Source organism: Bubalus kerabau, chromosome 2 (assembly GCF_029407905.1).
Source record: "Bubalus kerabau isolate K-KA32 ecotype Philippines breed swamp buffalo chromosome 2, PCC_UOA_SB_1v2, whole genome shotgun sequence".
Lineage (NCBI taxonomy): Eukaryota > Metazoa > Chordata > Mammalia > Artiodactyla > Bovidae > Bubalus > Bubalus kerabau.
The window spans coordinates 3,648,664-3,659,133 of record NC_073625.1 but is presented as its reverse complement, the minus strand read 5'-3'; the positions used below and the strand labels follow the sequence as shown (position 1 = coordinate 3,659,133).

General features: G+C 46.5%; 1 long non-coding RNA gene across 1 annotated transcript; it reads left to right on the top strand.

The window, feature by feature from the left end:
• Positions 1–278: 278 nt before the first annotated feature.
• On the top strand, positions 279–4,048 carry LOC129642934 (uncharacterized). Its single transcript, XR_008709937.1, has 3 exons — positions 279–577; positions 2,030–2,092; positions 3,924–4,048. It is a non-coding gene; the product is annotated as an uncharacterized LOC129642934 (long non-coding RNA).
• Positions 4,049–10,470: the final 6,422 nt, after the last annotated feature.

The following is a 10,470-nucleotide window of genomic DNA, read 5'->3' as shown; positions in this document are numbered from 1 at the left end:
GTAGGACCTGACGGAAAATACGCCTCACTTTTCCAACAGGACATGAGATGCAGCAATACCAGCTGCTCTCAGAAGCACCCTCTCGGCTGTGCTGACGACACCTTGGGAAGTGGGTTTGGCCCTCGTCGAGCCTCGATGGCGACCCCTGCGAGCACCTCAGGGCTTCGCGCCTCAAGGGCCCGCGAGCCCAGGCGGAAGCGGAAGGGGAGGGTGCAGAACACACCCGCGAGCGCTCTCCCCGGAAGTGACGCATCACAGAGTGAAACAGGTCGTCACGTTGCAGAGACGGGGAGTCGCAAACTGTGACTGCTGGTGAAGGGCAAGGGGGAGATGCAGGGTTTCCAGGGATTTGTTCTCAGGTATGAGAAGGAGATCCAACCAGTCCATTCTGAAGGAGATCAGCCCTGGGATTTCTTTGGAAGGAATGATGCTAAAGCTGACACTCCACTACTTTAGCCACCTCATGCGAAGAGTTGACTCATTGGAAAAGACTCTGATGCTGGGAGGGATTGGGGGCAGGAGGAGAAGGGGACGACAGAGGATGAGATGGCTGGATGGCATCGCTGACTCGATGGACGTGAGTCTGAGTGAACTCCGGGAGTTGGTGATGGACAGGGAGGGCTGGCGTGCTGCGATTCATGGGGTTGCAAAGAGTCGGACACGACTGAGCGACTGATCTGATCTGATCTGATCTGATGAGAAGGAGCCTAACGTGAGTAAGGCTGAATGAGGGGCGCTCTTGGCGAACTGTCAGGTCAAAGATCACAATTGCATGCAGTTGCCTCACTGTCAGTGAACGTTTATTGAGCGCCTGCTGTCTCCTCAGTACCTTCCTAGGGCCGGAGGCGCTGGGCTCTTGCTGTCACTCCCTAAGATCCTCGTAGTTCTGGTGGGGCTGGGTTTAAGTGAAAGGAGCTTGCGGGCAGCGCCGCGTTGCTTCAATCGTGTCTGACTCTGCGACCCTATGGATGTAGCTCGCCAGGCTTCTCTGTCCATGGAATTTTCCAGGCAAGGATACTGAAGTGGGTAGCCATCCCCTTCTCCAGGGGATCGTCCCAACCGCGGGATGGAACCCGGGTCTCCTGCACTGCAGGCATATTCTTTACCTTGTAAGAGACCAGGGAAGCCCCATAAAGGAGCACAAATGAGCTTAAATGAGCAGATGACAGTGCAGTCTTTAAGTCAGATTACTGGAACCCGGAGAGGTTTTCCCAGGAATCGAACGTGTGCCTCCTGCATTGCAGGCGGATTCTTTACCACTGAGCCATGAGGCAAAGCTCCACAAAGACAAGATGACTGCCAAGTAGGTAAAAGCTGAACAATTCTCAGAGCCAGCTTAGGGCTGGGAGATGTTTTGTGTCCCCCAGCCAGAAGGGAGAGAACTCATTGTTCAAAGACCTTCAGAGTGACCTCAAAATTGTCATGCCTTAGTGGGGGGTAGACCAGATGCAACAAAGCTTAAAAACAAACCTGGAAAGGATCAAGCGGATCTGCAAAATAAGTTTACTGCCTACCAAAACAAACATCAACATTCTGCTTGGACAACAGAATCCAAACACACAACAAAGTATCACTTATATGGTCAACATCTAAAAATTCACTAGGGGTGCAAAAAAGCAGGAAAATGTGAGGCACATCCAGGAGAAAGATTAGTCAAAAAAAAAACAACAACAACAAGCCAGACTTAGAAATAACAGAAATGGAATTACAAGGGAAGGTGTGTAGGAAGGAGATGGAATTCAAGCCAAGAGAGTAGCCGGAATACATGGGGTTTCTGGAGAGCTCGTCTGGAGAGTGTCCAGTTCCTTTTGGTGGCATTGGTGAGAATAGGTCATCCAGTACAGACAGCCACTATTATCAGAGAGGCTAGGTGACATGTGGCACTTATAGTGGCATCCCCACTAGAAAAAGGAAAATGTTGAAGACCTGTGTAAGTCTTTCATCAGACAGAATGGCTACTTTCCTTCCCACGGAGTTACAGAGTTCCCTGGGACAAATCAGAATGTGAGTGTCTCTGTTTTCATTACAGCTGCTCACATGTCTCAGATGAACCTGGATTAAATACTTGCATTTTGAAGAAAAGAAAAGAGAGGTAAGCTTTAATGAGACCCGCTGTGCGCCAGGCACTCTGACATACATTGTTTCGCCTAATTCTTCTGCAAGCCTGAGAGACAGATACCTATGCTCCTTAGAAATGGAAGCACTTACGTCCAGAAATTAAGGAGTTTGCTTGTGGTCGGTTAGAAGTGAAATCTGTGAAAATTCGATACAGCAGTGTCGAGTGTTTTGAAGTCCTCTTGAGGCAAGCTGTCTTTGCGGTCAGGCACACCTATGTCCAAATCCAGTTCAGCAACTTGCCGGGTGTTTGCCTTTGGGAAATTCCCCATCTCTTGAAAACTTGGGTACTATGCATGTTGAGTGGAAAAGGGAAATCAATAGGGAAGATTAAGTGAGAAGATGAAGAATGTAAAGAACGCAGAAGAGAGCCAGGCACACAGTAGGTGTTCAATAACGCCTCTGTCCTCCTCCTCCTCTGGTAGCTCTTTTACCTTGGGTAGGAGGGTGCATAGCAGAGCCATAGTCGAATCACACAGAAGGCTTTTCAGCGAATGCATGTGCCAGTGGTTCTCACAGCAAGGTCCCTAGACCGGTAGCGTCAGCATCACCTGGAATTTGTTAGAAATGCACAATTTCTGACCCTACCACACAGGTCCTGAGTCAGAAATGCTGGAAATGAGCCCAGCAATCTGTATTTTCAGGCGCTCCCAGTGAGTCTGATACACGCTGAAGCTTTCACAAGCACGAGTACAGTCATTCTGCCTTTGCATTAGTTTACTTAACTGCACAGGCTGCGTGGGGATCCTGGTAACCCATCTGACGCTTGCGCGTCCTTGTGTCTTTCATGGATTGTCTTCAGATTATTTAACGTTTTCTGCTGATTCAAGCTCTTTCAAAGAATAAAGAGTAAAACCAGATGAAATGATGTTGCATCAAGAACATTCTAAAAAGAGGTTCACCAAGCTATTGATTTGATACAAAAAGAGAAACGGAGAGTTCTTCTTGAGAAAAGTCATTTTAGTGGCACAGGGGAGAAAGTAACTAAATTGGGAGCCTTTCCTAATCCCAGTGAGAGTTTAGCACAAATGACACAAAAATTCTACCATTTTCACAGTGAATACTGTTTTAATTTAGCTATTCCTGCCCCCAATCCTTTTAACTAAAACTTATTTCCTAATTCAGCTGTCTTGTTTTCCTAACCTGAAGATCTGGGAAACAGTGAAGCAATTTTGATCCAGAAATTAGGCACTTGTCGTTAGGTGCAGAAGTTTCTGTGCTGAAAGACCTCAAAATATTGAAAGCTACAAGACAAAAACTGATGCTGGCTGGGCAGCTGAAACCAATTATGCAGGAGATTTGGCATCTGAAGTAAACGGTACATCTGAGTACTTGGAATGAGTCTCAATTATATTTAAGTAGTTTTCGTTTTTTCCAGTTGTACAGTCCTCCTCCTCATCCCCCTCCCCAGACTGCACTCATGCATTTTTGCTTGAAGATGATTTCAATTGTTTTCCATTTTCTTTATCTTTTATCTCTGCCGTTTTTCTTTGCTTCCTCATTTCGTGATTTTCTTTTTCCTTACAAGGCACTCACACAGCATGTGCTGCCTCTACAAATGATGGGATTTTTCTTCCTATCCTTCAAGTGACAGCTTGTCTTTCCTCTCGAGTGTCTTTGTCGCATTGCCTGATAAACTGTTTATTTTTCCTAACAGCTTTCCTTTTTTGCCTGAAAAACAAACATTAACCAAAAAGTCCTTGTTTCACTAGCGACCCTTTCTATGCAAACCCTGGTGCTGGAGCGCCCCCTGCTGCATAAATGGGAATTAGCCTGCCTTTTGTAATCCTGCCTTTTGTCCCCCAGAGGATGAGGAACTTGAATTTGGGCGGCCATGCTCTCATCCAAGGTGCAGATTCTTCAGAATAATGTTCAGTGTGATGTTCTTGATGTAGTCCCTCCTCTAATCCGCAGAAGTCACATTATCGCCAACAGCTCTCCAACTATCATACCACAGTATGATAAAAGTATACTTTTCACCACTGTCTGCTCGGTACTTACTAGTAGCAGTATGCCCCACATAGAAGAGAATGGCCAACAAGCGGGATGGGACCCTTCCCTCGGAACCAGCTAATGATATGGAACCTATGACCTCATAAGGCAGGGAGCCCAGATGATTCCAAAGGTCCTCCTTACAATACACTGAACTCTTTTTTATGGGGCTTCCCGGGGAGTGCTAGTGTTCAAGAACCCACCTGCCGATACAGGACATTTAAGAAACCCACAGATTCGATCCCTGAGTCTGGAAGCTCCCCTGGAGGAGGCCATGGCAACCCTCTCCAGTATTTTTGCCTGGAGAATCCCATGGACAGAGAAGCCTGGTGGGCTACACTCCACAGGATCACAAAGAGTCAGACACGATGGAAGTGACTTAGCACGCGCACACACAGCTGTCTGTAGTTTTCTGTAGCTTTTATCTATGATTGTCCAGCCCTCTTCTGAGACACTGCAGGGCTTGCTTACTTTTCCACTGTGTTCTGTGTGCTCAGTTGCTCGGTTGTTTCCGACTCTTTGCAACCCCATGGACTGTATCCTACCAGGCTCCTCTGTCATGGATTTCCCAGGCAAGAATACTGGAGTGGGTTGCCATTTCCTCTGCCAGGGGATCTTCCCAACCCAGGGATCGAACCTGCATCTCCTTTGTCTGCTGGATTGCAGGCAGATTCTTTACTCGTTGAGCCATTGGGGAAGCCCCTTACTTTTTCACAAGTGTTGTTATTCAGTCACTCAGTCATGTCTGGCTCTTTGCGACCCCATGGACTACAGCCCACCATGCTTCCCTGTTCTTCACCATCTAAATATTTGAAATGTGTTACCATGTCCCCCTAAACATTGAAAATACTTCTCACTCCCCAATTAACATAAACCAGTGTCTGCAGGCCAGATAGTGGGGTGCTCACCAGAACCCAACTATGCACACACTCTGATCTCAGACCTCCCAGCCTCTGGACTGTGAGAAATAAAATTCTGTTGTTTAAGCCAGTGTATAGGGAAAGACTAGAGATCTCTTCAAGAAAGTTAGAGATACCAAGGGACCATTTCATGCAAAGATGGGCACAATAAAGGACAGAAATGGTATGGACCTAACAGAAGCAGAAGATGTCAAGAAGAGGTGGCAAGAATACACAGAACTGTACAAAAAAGATCTTCACGACCCAGATAATCACGATGGTGTGATCACTCAACTAAAGCCAGACATCCTGGAATGTGAAGTCAAGTGGGGCTTAGAAAGCATCACTACGGACAAAGCTAATGGAGGTGATGGAATTCCAGTTGAGCTATTTCAAATCCTGAAAGATGTGAAAGTGGTGTACTCAATATGCCACAAATTTGGAAAACTCAGCAGTGGCCACAGGACTGGAAAAGGTCAGTTTTCATTCCGATCCCAAAGAAAGGCAATGCCAAAGAATGCTCAAACTACCACACAATTGCACTCATCTCACATGCTAGTAAAGTAATACTCAAAATTCTCCAAGCCAGGCTTCAGCAATATGTGAACCGTGAACTTCCTGATGTTCAAACTGGTTTTGGAAAAGGCAGAGGAACCAGAGATCAAATTGCCAACATCCGCTGGATCATGGAAAAAGCAAGAGAGTTCCAGAAAAGCATGTATTTCTGCTTCATTGACTATGCCAAAGCCTTTGACTGTGTGGATCACAAGAAACTGTGGAAAATTCTGAAAGAGATGGGAATACCAGACCACCTGACCTGCCTCTTGAGAAATCTGTATGCAGGTCAGGAAGCAACAGTTAGAACTGGACATGGAACAACAGACTGGTTCCAAATAGGAAAAGGAGTTCATCAAGGCTGTATATTGTCACCCTGATTGTTTAACTTATATGCAGAGTACATCATGAGAAACGCTGGACTGGAAGAAACACAAGCTGGAATCAAGATTGCCAGGAGAAATATCAATAACCTCAGATACGCAGATGACACCACCCTTATGGCAGAAAGTGAAGAGGAACTAAAAAGCCTCTTGATGAAAGTGAAAATGGAGAGTGAAAAACTTGGCTTAAAGCTCAACATTCAGAAAATGAAGATCATGGCATGCGGTCCCATCACTTCATGGGAAATAGATGGGGAAACAGTGGAAACAGTGTCAGACTTTATTTTTGGGGGCTCCAAAATCACTGCAGATGGTGCCTGCAGCCATGAAATTAAAAGACGCTTACTCCTTGGAAGGAAAGTTATGTCCAACCTAGATAGCATATTCAAAAGCAGAGACATTACTTTGCCAACAAAGGTCCGTCTAGTCAAGGCTATGGTTTCTCCTGTGGTCATGTATGGATGTGAGAGTTGGATTGTGAAGAAGGCTGAGCACTGAAGAATTGATGCTTTTGAACTGTGGTGTTGGAGAAGGCTCTTGAGAGTCCCTTGGACTGCAAGGAGATCCAACCAGTCCATTCTGAAGGAGATCAGCCCTGGGATTTCTTTGGAAGGAATGATGTTAAAGCTGACACTCCAGTACTTTGGCCACCTCATGCGAAGAGTTGACTCATTGGAAAATACTCTGATGCTGGGAGGGGCTGGGGGCAGGAGGAGAAGGGGACGACAGAGGATGAGATGGCTGATGCCATCACTGACTCGATGGACATGAGTCTGAGTGAACTCCGGGAGTTGGTGATGGACAGGGAGGGCTGGCGTGCTGCGATTCATGGGGTCGCAAAGACTCGGAGACGACTGAGCGACTGAACTGAACTGAATAGGGCTTCCCTGGTGGTGCAAACCATAAAGAATCTGCCTGCAGTGCAGGAGACTCAGGTTCAATCCCTGGGTCGGCAAGATCCCCTGGACAGGGAAACGGCAATGCACTCCAGGATTCTTGCCTGGAGAATTCCGTGGACAGAGGAGCCTGGAGGGCTACAGTCCACGGGGTCGCAAAGTCAGACACGACTGAGCGACTAACTTTCACTTTCAGTTTTCAAGCCAGACTATGGTATTTTGTTATGAAGTGAAGCTCCTCTACAGAGTTCTGCTATATCAGTGCAATCGTCCATAGTATATTCTATACAGGTTTTGTTTCCTGGTAATTATATTTCCAAATAAGCTGACCAGACATTCCTATCCCACAGCTGAGATGCTGAAGATGTATCGTCTCACAAGGCAAATGATCTGTTTGTTTATAATCTCACTAAGGCACGTGCCCCAGCAAGTATTTGCTGTAATGTGGGGGTTTGGGGTTTTTTTTTTTTTTTTTTTTGGCTATACTGGGTCTTCATTGCTTGCTCGGGCTTTGTCTGATTGCAGCGACCAAGGGCTCCTCTTCATCGCCCTGTTGCCCTGTGCAGGCTTCTCCAGGCGGCGGCTTCTCTCGTGGAGCACAGGCTCCAGGCACGTGGCTCAGTAGTTGTGCCCTGTGGGCTTGCTAGTTGCCAGGCTTAGTTGCTCCGAAGCATGTGCAGTCTTCCCAGACCAGGGATCGAACCCGTGTCCCCTGCATTGGCAGGTGGATTCCTATCCACTGCGCCACCAGGGAAGTCCCAGAATGGTTTTTGAAACCATCGAGATGGCAAGTCACGAACTGCTGACTTGCCATCTCAACTGAACTCGAAATCCTCATTTTGAGGACTTCTCTGTTACTGTGATGCATTACATTTTCAATAGTATCTGGGACATCTCCCTGCTGGTGCCCGTATATAAGCTATGGGCACTGTCCAAACACGCACTGCCCCAGATTCCGAACCCAGCGTGGTAGACTGGAACGCTGGCCACGCTTTCCCTCCTTGCACCTGTGCCCTGGCAAGATGACACGGCAGCTCCTTCCATCAGGAGGCAGGGTCTTTTTCTCCACTCTGAGCTGGCCTCGAGACGTCCTTTGAGTGCTGTTATACTAGTTCAGAACCGGAGGCTTTGTGTGTTTTTGCTCTTGCTCTTGGAGCCCTGGCTGTGGGTGAGTGAGCCCACACCAGCATCATGTGGATCTCAGTCACCTGAGTGCCCCAGCCGAACTCATCATAAGCCAGGCAGCCCAGCCAAACTGCCAAACTGCTGACCAGAGATAACATGAATGAACACAGCCAAGATGAGCCAAGACCAGATCTTCCCAGTGGAGCTCGGCCCAAATGGAAGACTAACTTCAGGATCATGGGCTACATAACTAGCCATGGTGCTGTCTGAAGCTGTAACATCTCCTTCCGTGTGTTGTAGACATGAATAGTTAACTTGCGTCTAATCAAGTCTTGAGATCCAACTTCCATTTTACAGGAAATATACAGGATAAAGGAACAAGCTAACTTACGTTTGGGGATAAGGCAGGTCTGCACGAACACTCACATGCACCCTCTACACACACGTCATTTTACATTCTTGCTGCAGTGGTTTAAGTCAGAGAGGACCCTGAGAACTTTCGGGGGATATTCTCCCAGCGCTTCTCCTTGCTTGTGCCTAAAACCTACACAGTGTCTCACACTGCTACATTTAAAATGGATAACCAGCAAAGACCTACTGTATAGCACGGGACCTCTGATCGATGTCATGTGCCAGCCTGAATGGGAGAGGAGGCATTGGAGGAGAATGGACACCTGTATCTGCATGGCCGAGTCCCTTTGCTGTTCACCTGAAACTGTCACAACATTGTTAATGGGCTACACCCCAATACAAAAGGTTTTGGGTGTTAAAAATAAATAAATAAATAAAATGTCTCAGGAGCACTGTTTATAGTGTTCTGTAGACAAGAAAGGTGTATTTCAGGGATCCTAAGGAACGTTGACATCTAGAGGTTCATCTATATACAGTCTCCGAATTGATTTTGTCTCAGTTAAGTCTTTTTCGGACCATTTTAACAGTTTCTGAAGCCCAGATGTACAGGGTCTGTGACTCACACAGAGTCAGGGAACACCATCAAACTGACCGATTTTCATCTCAGAATTTTTATTCACATTGACATAAGGACGGATTTATTATCAGCTTCTGCAAGAAGCAGACAATGAATCAGCCATAGGGGTCTGAGCTAGAAATGGATAAATATGACCAGAGTCTGGGTGCATCTGATGTCAGGAGTGGTCGAGAGCTTTAAAATTCTTTTTAACTAATGTTATGCTTTTGAACTGTGGTGTTGGAGAAGACTCTGGAGAGTCCCTTGGACTGCAAGGAGATCCAACCAGTCCATTCTAAAGGCTATCAGCCCTGGGGTTTCTTTGGAAGGAATGATGCTAAAGCTGAAACTCCAGTGCTTTGGCCACCTCATGCGAAGAGTTGACTCATTGGAAAAGACTCTGCTGCTGGGAGGTATTGGGGGCAGGAGGAGAAGGGGATGACAGAGGATGAGATGGCTGGATGGCATCACTGACTCGATGAACGTGAGTCTGGGTGAACTCCGGGAGTTGGTGATGGACAGGGAGGCCTGGCGTGCTGCGATTCATGGGGTCTCAAAGAGTCGGACATGACTGAGTGACTGAATTGAACTGAGTACATTTTTTTAAAACCCGAACATATTTTCTTAGGGGTTTTCTCCTTTATTTCTAAATCCAAGTGCCTCGTCAAGCAATATGGAACCCACATGCTGTTGAATGTATTTAAACCTGTTTCAGGTATTGCATTGCATGACACTGACATTCTCTTCTGTAGGGGTTATTTCAAGGCTCAAGTGATTCTGAGGCTCCAATGTTAGAGAACTTTCTTCTCCTGGTCCCTCAAAGAGTCCCAGAATTTGTAAACCATACTCTTGACTCCTTACTGCACATCAGGTTCTTTTGTTATTATTGAAATATACTTGATTTACAATGTTGGGCTAATTTCTGCTGTACAGCAAAGTGATTCAGTTGTACATGTATATACATTCTTTTTTATATTATCTTCCTTCATGGTTATCCCACGACATTGAAAATAGCTCCCTGTGCTATATAGTAGGACCTTGCTGGTTTTCATTCTATATATAATAATTTGCATCTGCTAATCCCAACTCTGGACCCATTCCTCCCCCACCCTCCTCCCCCTTGGCAACCACAAGGAACTTCCAGTTCTTAAATTTTTGTCCAAGTCTGATAGTCATGTGATGGAAGGATTTCCCAATTAGTAAAACCAGTCCTTCCCCCTTCTTTTTTGTCCTTTGTCCTTGATTCTAAGACAAAGTAGACATTAGTAAAACCAGTCCTGCCCCCTCTCTCCTTGCCCTCTGTCCTTGATTCCAGCTGCTTTGGATAGAGAATGAAATGGCTTCTCTACGAGGCAGCAGAGAGTACAGTCTTTCAACCCTGTCCGCAACTGAATGGAACAGGATGACACGGAGAATTCCACAGTAAGGAGAGAAAGGGCACCATGTGAGTGCAAGGCGCCACTGGACTCTTCACAAAGCCCCTTTCATAATACTGCCTCCCATTATCACAGCCTCTTCAGAAGGCAGCTGGGGGACCG